The sequence below is a fragment of the Porites lutea genome, chromosome 14, assembly GCF_958299795.1.
Source record: "Porites lutea chromosome 14, jaPorLute2.1, whole genome shotgun sequence".
Classification (NCBI taxonomy): Eukaryota; Metazoa; Cnidaria; class Anthozoa; order Scleractinia; family Poritidae; genus Porites; species Porites lutea.
In genome coordinates this window covers 10489949-10500170 of record NC_133214.1, presented here as the reverse complement: position 1 = coordinate 10500170, position 10222 = coordinate 10489949, and the positions used below count along the sequence as shown (strand labels likewise).

Sequence of the window (10222 nt, the reverse complement as noted above, 5' to 3'; positions counted from 1 at the left end):
ATGCCAGGAGGAGTCACCCTGGCTTGGGTTCACCCCGGTTCTTGTACCGGGGCAAGAATTTCACTCCGGTACGAAATCTCGCAACGGTATCAAGTTAACGCGAAACGACCACACGTTTTGCGCGGTTAATCGGTGTGCCGGTAGACTGGAATGGGTAGCGCGTGCGTAATGTTTGCGATTTGGAATCTTTCGTGTATTTTATCAACATGAAGTGTACCTCTAAGTAACTAGTTTGCGTATTTGGCGGTACTGTGTAGTAGTCGAGTGAGATTTGGCGGCGGAGCCGTTGTAATGTAGTCGACCGCCTCGTCCCTACTCCCTTTTTTTGGAACACGGCTCCGCCGCCAAAACTTTAATCACGCACCCACACAATACCGCCAGTTACGCAGGCTACTAAGTAACGAGATATGAAATGACCCAGTCATCATGTAAACACGATACGAAATTAAAAAAAGTCATCCCGGTATGAAACTCGCGCCGGTGCGAGTTTTCTCATGTAAACACCACCTTAGTTATCTCGCACCTTATTGGCTCATTTCTCCCAACACAATAACATTCCATAAAGATTTCTGGTGTTCACGGTTTTGTGAGTTTCACGGTAAGGGGGGTTACGCGCAATGGGATTTACATGTCACGACACTCCATAGCCCCTGAGCATTGCCGCGGTCAATCGACGAGTCGGCGAGGGAGACTGGGGAAGAAATTTGAATTCGCTTTCATCGGACTGAAAGACGCGTAAATCTGGAGACATTTCGTTGTAGCCTGTACATGATACCATATCGTCGTTCGTAGACTGTGAGCTATTATTATTATTAGTAGTAGTAGTAGTAGCAGTAGTGTTGTTAATATTATTGTTATAAATATAGATTTATTCCTTGTCAGGCGAAAGTGGACAAGGAACATGTGATGCATATTTTACCTTTTTTTCTATAAAGGAGACTTACCTTTGATGTATTCTGTTCGTGTGAATTCACACCAAAAAACACAGGAATACATCAAACGTAAGTATCCTTTTATTTATGATATAGAAAAAATGTTATGATATAATGATATCTAGCGTACACAGACCTCAGTATTTTATTTCTGGGGATCATTTCTCATACAAAGTTTCAACGGTCGCCTGTAACGCGGGACCAACTCTATTGTGAGAAAGTAAAAGTAAATTTACCTTCCACACTCGTGACGTGGGCTTGGGACGCACGTGATGATCACTCATCAGTGCAATAAAATCAACTGTTTTAAGTGATCCAATATACTTGCTTAAATAAATAACGCGTAGAAACCAGAGAAACGCGGAGTACCTGTTAAGGGCGGAAGTAAAGCATCATTCCGCTTCTCGAAAATGAAATCCTTTTGTCCTACATGACGCCCTTGTACCGAACCGGATATTGATTAAATTGTTAAGTTGTTTCGTCTGCAATGATAATAACTATGAATCACCACCAGTTGAGCTAGGAAGCAGACAAACTTAGAACTAACTCAGCGACCAACATTGAATATTGTGCTACACATAAGAGAGAATTAAGCCCGTACCAAACAATGATTTTTGGTCTCCTAATTGTAACCAGGCAAGGGTATACAAAACTTCTCGCTTATATCGCCTGTTTTTGCACGCTTTAAAATTTCTGTTTTGAAACCTTTTACACAATCCGACAAAAGTGCATGTAGGCGGAAAATTTAAGCCTGATCTCACAGCTATGTTAAGCATGTTGTAGGAGGCAAACAAGCGCGTCACTGGCACTGCGGAAAACACACGCACACGATGTGAAGGTGAAGGCCCATCTTAGTTTAATAAGCGATGATCACATTCATGTCATGCATTTCCAAATTAGATGCGCAAATGATTCAGGGAATGTTGCCATTTTACTTTCATGAACTTCCCACGCTTTTCCAAGAAAGAAAGGACGACTAAATCAAGGAAATATAAGAAAGAGCATAAGTTCATAAAGCGTAATTTTAGCAAGGTTTAACCAATAGTTTACTCCAGGTTGACTGACGCACGTGGAGTTCTGAACGAGATGGAGAGAAATGTATTAATTTGCAAAGCCCTGCTTCTGATTTTCCTCACCAGTGTGTCGGCTGCTATGGTGATCAATCCAGAAAGTAAGTAACAGACATCTTTTGAAAAAACTTGCTCCTTACTGGTCCTTCCATATGGCCGGATGCTTGAACAAAATTGCAGTATTCAATTTATAATGAGAAAATATAATGAGAAAGAGGAAAAAAGGAAGATATATAATGTACGCAATTAAGAAGGCAATTTATTGTATTGGTTTAAAAAGTAAGAATTTTTTTTCCAAAAAGACCGAAGAAGACGAAGCTGAAGTACTCTTAACATCAGCAGGCAAAGAGTTCAATATTTAAGGACCTGGTGTGGTACTCATGTGAATCACTACTTTGAGGGTGCCAATGGGTCTACTTTACGGAACGTTGGGTGGAAAGACGAAGGAACGGAGAGGAAAGAAGTCCGTGAGAACAAGAAAACAGATTTGGCAATATGAAAAGTATTAATTTTGTTGATAGTGAGTAAGTTAAGGTGAGCGAAGAGGGAGGCAGAGTGAGCTCGGAAGGGAGCTTTACTGATTGCACGCACCACGCTTTTTTGGATAAAACATGAAGTTGAAGACTAGGTAATGAGAGATCAAGGAATAATAAAGTTTTGGTTGGAAGGTAGAAGCGATAACGAAAAATCAATATTCAACGATATTTTCAGTACACAGTCACAATTTAAATGAAACATTGAATTAACACCATAACATTACAGTGATCGAGTGATCTCTAAGGTTTCTGTCAACAGCTTTGTACGATGATATAGGAGAATGATACGTACTGATGATGATATATTAGTGACTGAACCTACGCCTTTGACTCCTATGCAAGTTACCGAAGCTGTAAAGGCAATAACAGATTTTGCAATTACGTTGGAAGATTCAGGCGAACGAGAGAGAGAATTTCTTTCCTATCTTTCGGCCATGGAGGACGCGTGTAAGCTTTGAAAACTTCCAGTGCTGTGCTAACTGTTCAAGGACATTGCTGCATGATTGAAATGCTACATTTGTGAATCATTTGATCACAAATTTAATTAAATAGTATACAATAAAAATTGATGTTAGGTTTACCCCCGATATAACGATATTTTCGTGTTTTTTTTTTGGCCATGAGTTTCGATATGTTGATTCCGCGATTAGGCCCGATTACGAGCCGCTGTTTGGGAAAATGAGCCCGAAATCGAGCCTATTCCTCGATATAGCGATATAATTTTATTGTTCCTTAGCATACCGTTATATCAGGGTTCCACTGTAGTTGAATTAAACGATAAACATCAGGATACGAGCAAAATATTCTGGTGTCGTCCTCAAATAATAACGTTTCAGCTAAGGGGAAACATTTAGAACATATTTTGATATAAAACAAGGAAAAAAGCTTTCTCTAGATCGATCCTTGAGTGAATGTGAATGAATGTGTTTATTAGTTTTCCACTAAATGGGTTTTAAAACTAATTACAATCAATACTAAATACATTAAAATTAAAAATCTAAAATTCTAATAGATGTTAAAATATATCACATTACTAATTAAAAACTACTGAGAAATTCCTTTAAATGTCTCTTGAAGATTGGCAAATTATCACATCCTCTTACTTCTTATATTTTGGAAGAGAATTCCAGAAACTCGTTGCACGGTATAAAAATGTGCGTTGCCCAGAAGCTGACTTATAAGCTGGGATATTCAAGTTATTCTTACATCTAGTATTACGGTCATGAACGCAACCACGTGTCTTAAATCTATGACAAACGTAGCTAGGGGCTAACCCCTTAACACATTTAAATGCTAAAACTCCAAGTGTATATTTAAGAAAACTGGTCACGGGGAGCCACCTTAGCTCTCTTAATGCCGGTGTTATATGATCAAAATTCCGCTTTCCAGTGATAATTCTACAAGCTAAATTCTGAACTTTCTGCAGCTTCGAGATATTTTTCTTTGAAGTATTAGACCACACCGGAGAACAGTAGTATAACTTGCTAAACACTAAGGAATTTATAACCCGTTCTAATGTCCTAGCATCAAACAGATCCTTTACCCTGTTAATCTGACATAAGCTACCTATGCACGAGGACACTGTTTGGGTGACATGTTCATCATAGCTTAGAGTGCTGTCCACCTGCAGGCCAAGGTCCCGAGCAGAAGGAGATGGAGTGACCTTCTTTCCAAGGAGGGTGACATGAAAATCAGCGGGCAGCCTCTGAAGCATCTGACGTGTGCCCAACACCAGCAGCTTGGTTTTCTCTGGGTTTATGAGAAGGCTGTTGTAGCAGCACCAGCTTGCGATTTTTTCTAAGTCCTTATTGATCTGTTGAATCATATTGCTAGCCTCAGCAACTGGAAACGAAAGGTATAGCTTTGAATCATCGACATGTGATTCTAGAGAACACACGTCCGGCACGCCAGACTTGACGGTCTGGTAAGAAAGAAGAAAGTTTACTTTTATCCTTAAAATCCATTTGAGGGAAGTTCCTCCCATCCCACGAAAGCTGATGAAATTGCGTATCTAAAAAACACAGTTTGTGATCTCGCTACCATCAATGGAACATGCTTTCCGTTAATTAGGTGGATAAGTGTCTGGCAAGCCTGCGGAGCTGAAAGCGCGAAACCAACGGAAAGGATTGCTGCCTAGTGCACGGTTGGTGGAATGATTTTTGCGAAAGCCGAACCGTGAAGACAATAAAAGGCTTTCAAAGGTGTCTATGCCCTGATATCCCCTTCGTGATGCCACTTGTGTAGGATTTTATGTTCTTTCCTTGTCCATTTCAGAAAAAATTTCAAATCTGCCGTTCATCGAAAGCTTTGGTCTTCAAGGAAAAATCATACCCTACATTGGAAGTAAAGTTAATCTGACTTGCAAAATGAAACATGCGGAGGCGGGTATTTTCCTCAAGGCAGGACTCGCTATAAGGGAGGGAGGACGATTCAGGTACATATTTGAAGACAGTGGGCATGATGGGCTTGTGGCTCATCTTGAAATTACAGATGTCTCCAAGGAAGATGAAGGTGTTTTTACTTGCTGTGCTTTTAGTGCTGGAATTATAACTACGAAAACGCTTACATTTAAAACAGGTTTGTACGTCCGCTGCCTAAGTCGATAAGAGTACTTTTTTAAAATATGCATTCAGTTATACTTTTGCAGCAGCTCACATTCGATATACCGTTAAGTTCCCAAAGTAGCGAACCTCTAAAAGTAGAGATAAAATGTCACAGGTGCTAGCAAGTCTCGAAAGTAGCGATCCCCGAAAACAACGACCCTCCGAAAAAAGAGGCCTTAAAACTTATTTCCCTTTTATAATATAATGGACATGATAGATATCCTGAATAAACGCTACACTGATCCGAGGTTTATTAATAATGATTATTTAACATTCCTGACCTTTTTTCAAAAAGTATTCCTTTCACATTTTTTGCGATTTTATTTCTTGAAGTGACCATGTGGAGTACACGTTTTAGCCATCCGAAAGAAACGACCCCCTGAAAGTAGCGAAAGCAGAAGGGTGCTAAATCCAACAGTAACGATGGTCGTTACTTTCAGGACTTAACGGTTTTAGAATTTTAATTTGACTCCGAGGCTTTAGTGAACGAAAATCGAAAATTTTCACGACTCCATTGTCTCACAATCCCCAGAAGAGACTTGAGCACAAAGAAAACCAAACAATATACAGATATGACCAGAAAGCCTCGGAGTAAATTACCGTGAAATGATCAATTACCTTATTCAAGTAAAAGTGAATTAATGAATCCTATTCTAGTTTAGAGGGTATGCACTAAAATCAGCCTCGAAGAAGACAAAAGCACATAAAAGCTAACTTAAATGTGCATATTCTTTTGCATCTCCTTCAGTGGCCGCTAGATCAATTATTTTTTTATCTTTTAGGGTCTCTGAAAAGTCATATTGCTCACTATAAATATAATCATTTTCCTTTCCTTTACAAAGTCATTAATGCAACAGCACCCCATATACAAAATAGAATAAAATAAACCAGCCATGGGATACGACCCAATCCTGACTACCTCCATGTTTTTATGGCTTACTTGCCACACGCTATGATTCAATTTGTCTTTTGCCAGGGCAGTAAAACAGTTGTCGAGAACTTGCCTTTGCTCCAAAAATTTCGCTTGAAAACTGATACCCCTCTCATGCATCACTTCGTTTCGATATTGGATTTTGTGTGCGAGGCATGGGCTAGGCATTCCAAAGACCTGTAGTCCCGGGCCTACAAATGTTTGGTTTGATCACTCTACCGCTTGCAATAATTTATGCGTTGTTGGGGTGAGCTAAGAAGCTTAAGAGGTCAAAGTGTTGGTGAGGTCAGACTAGTCATGCGTGCAGTTTTCAGGATATGTGGAAATGAAATTTAGCCAGGCCTACAAACAGTCGAAAAGCTGGCTACGTCCCTGCGAGGTATCCCCTTCTCAAATAATGAATTTTCCTCAAGCTGCGCGTCTGACTCCCACACCCTCACATATTTGACGTTTTTTATCTTTTATAGCTCCTTATCCTCCAGCCTCGATCTGAAGCCCTGTCGTGGACAGCAAAGGACTATTGCAATTTCCATGAGTAAGTCTAAGATTATAGCAAAGAGAAAAACTTAGGGTATAACATGACTGAAGATTAGAGCGAATTGAATTTTTCTGTCCAGTTTTGGTTTCCGCTGTGAGGTGAGGGATATTGAGAAGGAAGAAAAGTTTTATTCTTTTTAGCTTCTATAATTCTCGCGTTGTTGTATTAAATTATTCGAAGCTTTTTCACGTTCCCTAATAAACTTTGTGCATGTGGTGAACTGACAAGCAGGATTAGGCCTTCACCGTCCTCACAGAGCGTTCCGATTTGTTTCGGCGTGAGTGGTTCTTCTAGGAGCAGGAGTAAAAGACCTCAGCCGACATTGCTGTAGGGGTCAAGGAGACGCACAAACCACCCCTACCAAGAAAAGGTGGTGATCCCATCAAAGGCGGATGTGTTTAAACTTAAAGCTTGTCTATATTTCTACTGTTACTTATTGTAATTTCATAACTTGTTTTGTACGTTGTTACCAAATTATTATATTGGTCCTGGTTGTTTAAATTGTATTGTTATTACTACTATAATCATAACTATAACAAAATTCTCAAATCTGATTGGTTCTCAACTGCCCTGATTTCAGCCTTAATAGGACAGTTTAATAGGACAGTACGCGTCATGCCTAAGTAATTGGACAGTACGCGCCATCACGGGCGCGCTTAAATGGCTTTTTTTTCATAGCTAGCGAAAAAATCTTGGAATTTCTTGTGTTTTGATTTAAAAAGAGCCCTATATATCACAAATTTTGTTAAAGTTATGATTAATTGGTAACAGAACTTTGTGTCGTCCAATTCGGTCTGTAATCATACTCGTGATTAAACAAATCGGACTCCCGCTACGCGGTCGTCCGATTTTGTTAATCACTCGTATGATTACAGACCGAATTGGACTCCACTCAGTCCTGTTACCATTACTTATTATTGTTGTTGTTGATGATGATGTTGTTGTTTTTGTTGTTATTATTAAGGGGTTGCAATTGGGAGCTAGAAAATTTTCTTAATAGGCCAAAAGTTTCTTAATAGGCTGGAGTAGCCTACAAAAATAAGGCATTTGAAAGAAGAGCCCATAATCACTCTCTCCTGACCTGAATTGATGTTTAAAATAAGGAAAGCATGGTACAATTATATACGGTTTGTTGAACAGAGTTTGGGCTTTCCTATGCGCATGTCTTCCAGTGACAGGAGCCCATAACATGGCCCCTTCTTCGATTCGCTTTCTTTGATTTTCACCAAAAGTAGCCGGGCTATAGTCATCTAAACATGAAGCTTTTTCTTTAAGTCTCCTTAAGTGGCAAGAAAACGAGAAAATGAGGAAAAGGGGACGCCTAATAAGGGAGGAAAAAACCGTCCACCCTTTTTGCCAGATTGGGGGAGGGTAAAGTTCACGCCCTCATCTCGCATCAAGGGAGAATTAACTACTTTTTCTCTTTCATCTTTAGGAAGCACTTTCATTATGAATAGACACAGCATAAAGAGGATTACTATAAAGCAATTTATGTATTATTTCGACTTTCTTGTCTTCGTTTTTCTTTTTTCTGTTTAACTTTATAAAATTAAAATGTGAATTAGGAAGATTTATTACATTTCAAACTAAGTCTTCAAAGTTGTGTGTAACAATAATAAGCTTCAACGCAATCAAATTATTTGTCGAATTAGTTTTGGGGTTTTAAAGTGACGAAGTAGTCTCGACGTTTGCCTTTCGCTTTGTCTCTTACTCTCTTCCTCTCTGTTTTTTATTTTGCTGGCAATTTACTGTGCTTTTTTAAAGGCAGAACTCGAGCCAGGAGTTCGAGCCACAACTTTAGTCATAAATTTCTATAAGCAAAAAATAAATGAATAAAAATAAAAATGATGGTTAAAACAAGGACTCGTCGTGTGACTGAAACATTTCCACTGAGTTTCTACCTTTTTGAATATGGAGTACTCTCTAAAAATGGAGTTTGCATCTGAAAATAGTCTTGAGTGACTGGATACTTTTAGTTGATTAAATGAGCCAGTTCAATGAGTTTTCCTGAATCCATGATATGGAGTTGACTGAGACTTATTTTGTGTTAATTGTCAAGTTTTCAGTTACGCCACGAGTCCTTTTTTGACCGTAATTTACATTGTTATATTTATCATGTTTATTTACTTTCTTTTTGGCTTATAGAAAAATTATCGAAGTCCTGACATATAAGAGTCGACACCCTCAGGGTATTACGTGGGATCATGTGAAGTGCGGGCGCAAGTCTATGATACATGATAATGGTGGTTTAATCTGTCTAATTGTGCCCAGGGATCCCGATCACTTTGTATGAATCTCCACTCGACCAAGAGATTTGATTGTGGGTTTATTATCTCGGACCTTTTATCTGGCGTTTTCAAAAGAGGGTTCAAAGTAAAAAGGACAATGACCGATTCGCCTTGTCGCTGCGACGTTTCTCCGCGACATGTTGCTGCAAGTTGTCGCCTAGTGTGTACCAACTGCGGCCTGTTACGAACCTCCGATCAGGCGATCGTTGGGTGCCCCTGACCATACCGGTGTTTTTCAATCACCTTAAAAGTGATTTTATTTTTGTCCGATCACTACAAAATGTTGAACAGGGTTTGACTATGAATTGAAGTTTGTCAAAATGCAGTGTTTAGTAAAATCGATATCACTATGACAACAATTATAAACAAAAAACTTTGAAATCGATAAAATCAGAATTTTGCGCGATCTAGACCTGCTACTGAACGTCCGTCACCAGGAACTTAAAGTGTAGTGTTTAGCAAATAACCTCTGTGAGAAGTAAAGAATTCTGCATGTTTGAATTCAAATAAAACACAAATATATTTCAAACCTTATATTTTCAAGAGCCGTGATAAAATGTTTAATAAAAAAGTTCTAAATAGCTCACATTAATCTTAAGTAGTCTAAGTAGAGTCAGAAGGCTGATTAATATCATATTTCAAAGTTAGGAAATTTTGGTGTATTTTCTTTCTTGCGATTCTGACCGGTTTTCTCACCACTTGTCTAAGTGCAACTTTATTCTAAATTTTGACTTTTAGCGCTTTTCTGTATTATCTCTAAAAAGGCTCAAGAGAATTTTTTTTAAACCTCATCACATAATCTTCATGACGTTTATAACAATATCTGAAACTTTCATTAAGATTGATTCACTGCAACACCTTGAAATTTCAAGAGAAACCTAGCCAAAACCTTATAAATAGAGAGAAAGCCGTTTTGTAACCGCGTGAGACGTGTTTCTTTTTAAGACGGTAGGTTGCGTGATTGATCCTGACATTCCGAGATCGAACGTTTCTTGTGTTTTGTTTGCTTGGCTGAAGTTAACAGTTGGTGGAGAAGCGCGAGCTCGTATCCTGGCAGTCGAGTTTGTGTGCTTTTTCTCTTTCTTTCTTTTATTTTTCTTTCCTTTCAACTTTTTAGCATTTTTTCTCCTTTACCTTAACCTTTATTAAGTTAGTAAAGCCGGTGAGGCATCACACCAACTGTTAAAAAAAGACATATTAATGAGTTGGCTAGTTCGATCAAACGCACGCACTCACACAATCAAGGGAGGTGCGAAGAGACAGAGGCAGAAAGGAGACAGAGAGCAGTTCGCCGTTTCACTCCAGGCGTTCATTTAGTCTCGAA

General features: G+C 38.9%; 2 long non-coding RNA genes across 2 annotated transcripts; both read left to right on the top strand.

Annotated features, from left to right (window-relative positions):
• The first annotated feature begins 656 nt into the window (after nt 1-656).
• On the top strand, nt 657-2103 carry LOC140925153 (uncharacterized). The gene is made up of 2 exons (XR_012164371.1): nt 657-795; nt 1988-2103. It is a non-coding gene; the product is annotated as an uncharacterized lncRNA (long non-coding RNA).
• A 2870-nt stretch (nt 2104-4973) lies between these two features.
• Nucleotides 4974-8196, top strand: LOC140925044 (uncharacterized). The gene is made up of 3 exons (XR_012164366.1): nt 4974-5115; nt 6540-6607; nt 8046-8196. It is a non-coding gene; the product is annotated as an uncharacterized lncRNA (long non-coding RNA).
• Nucleotides 8197-10222: the final 2026 nt, after the last annotated feature.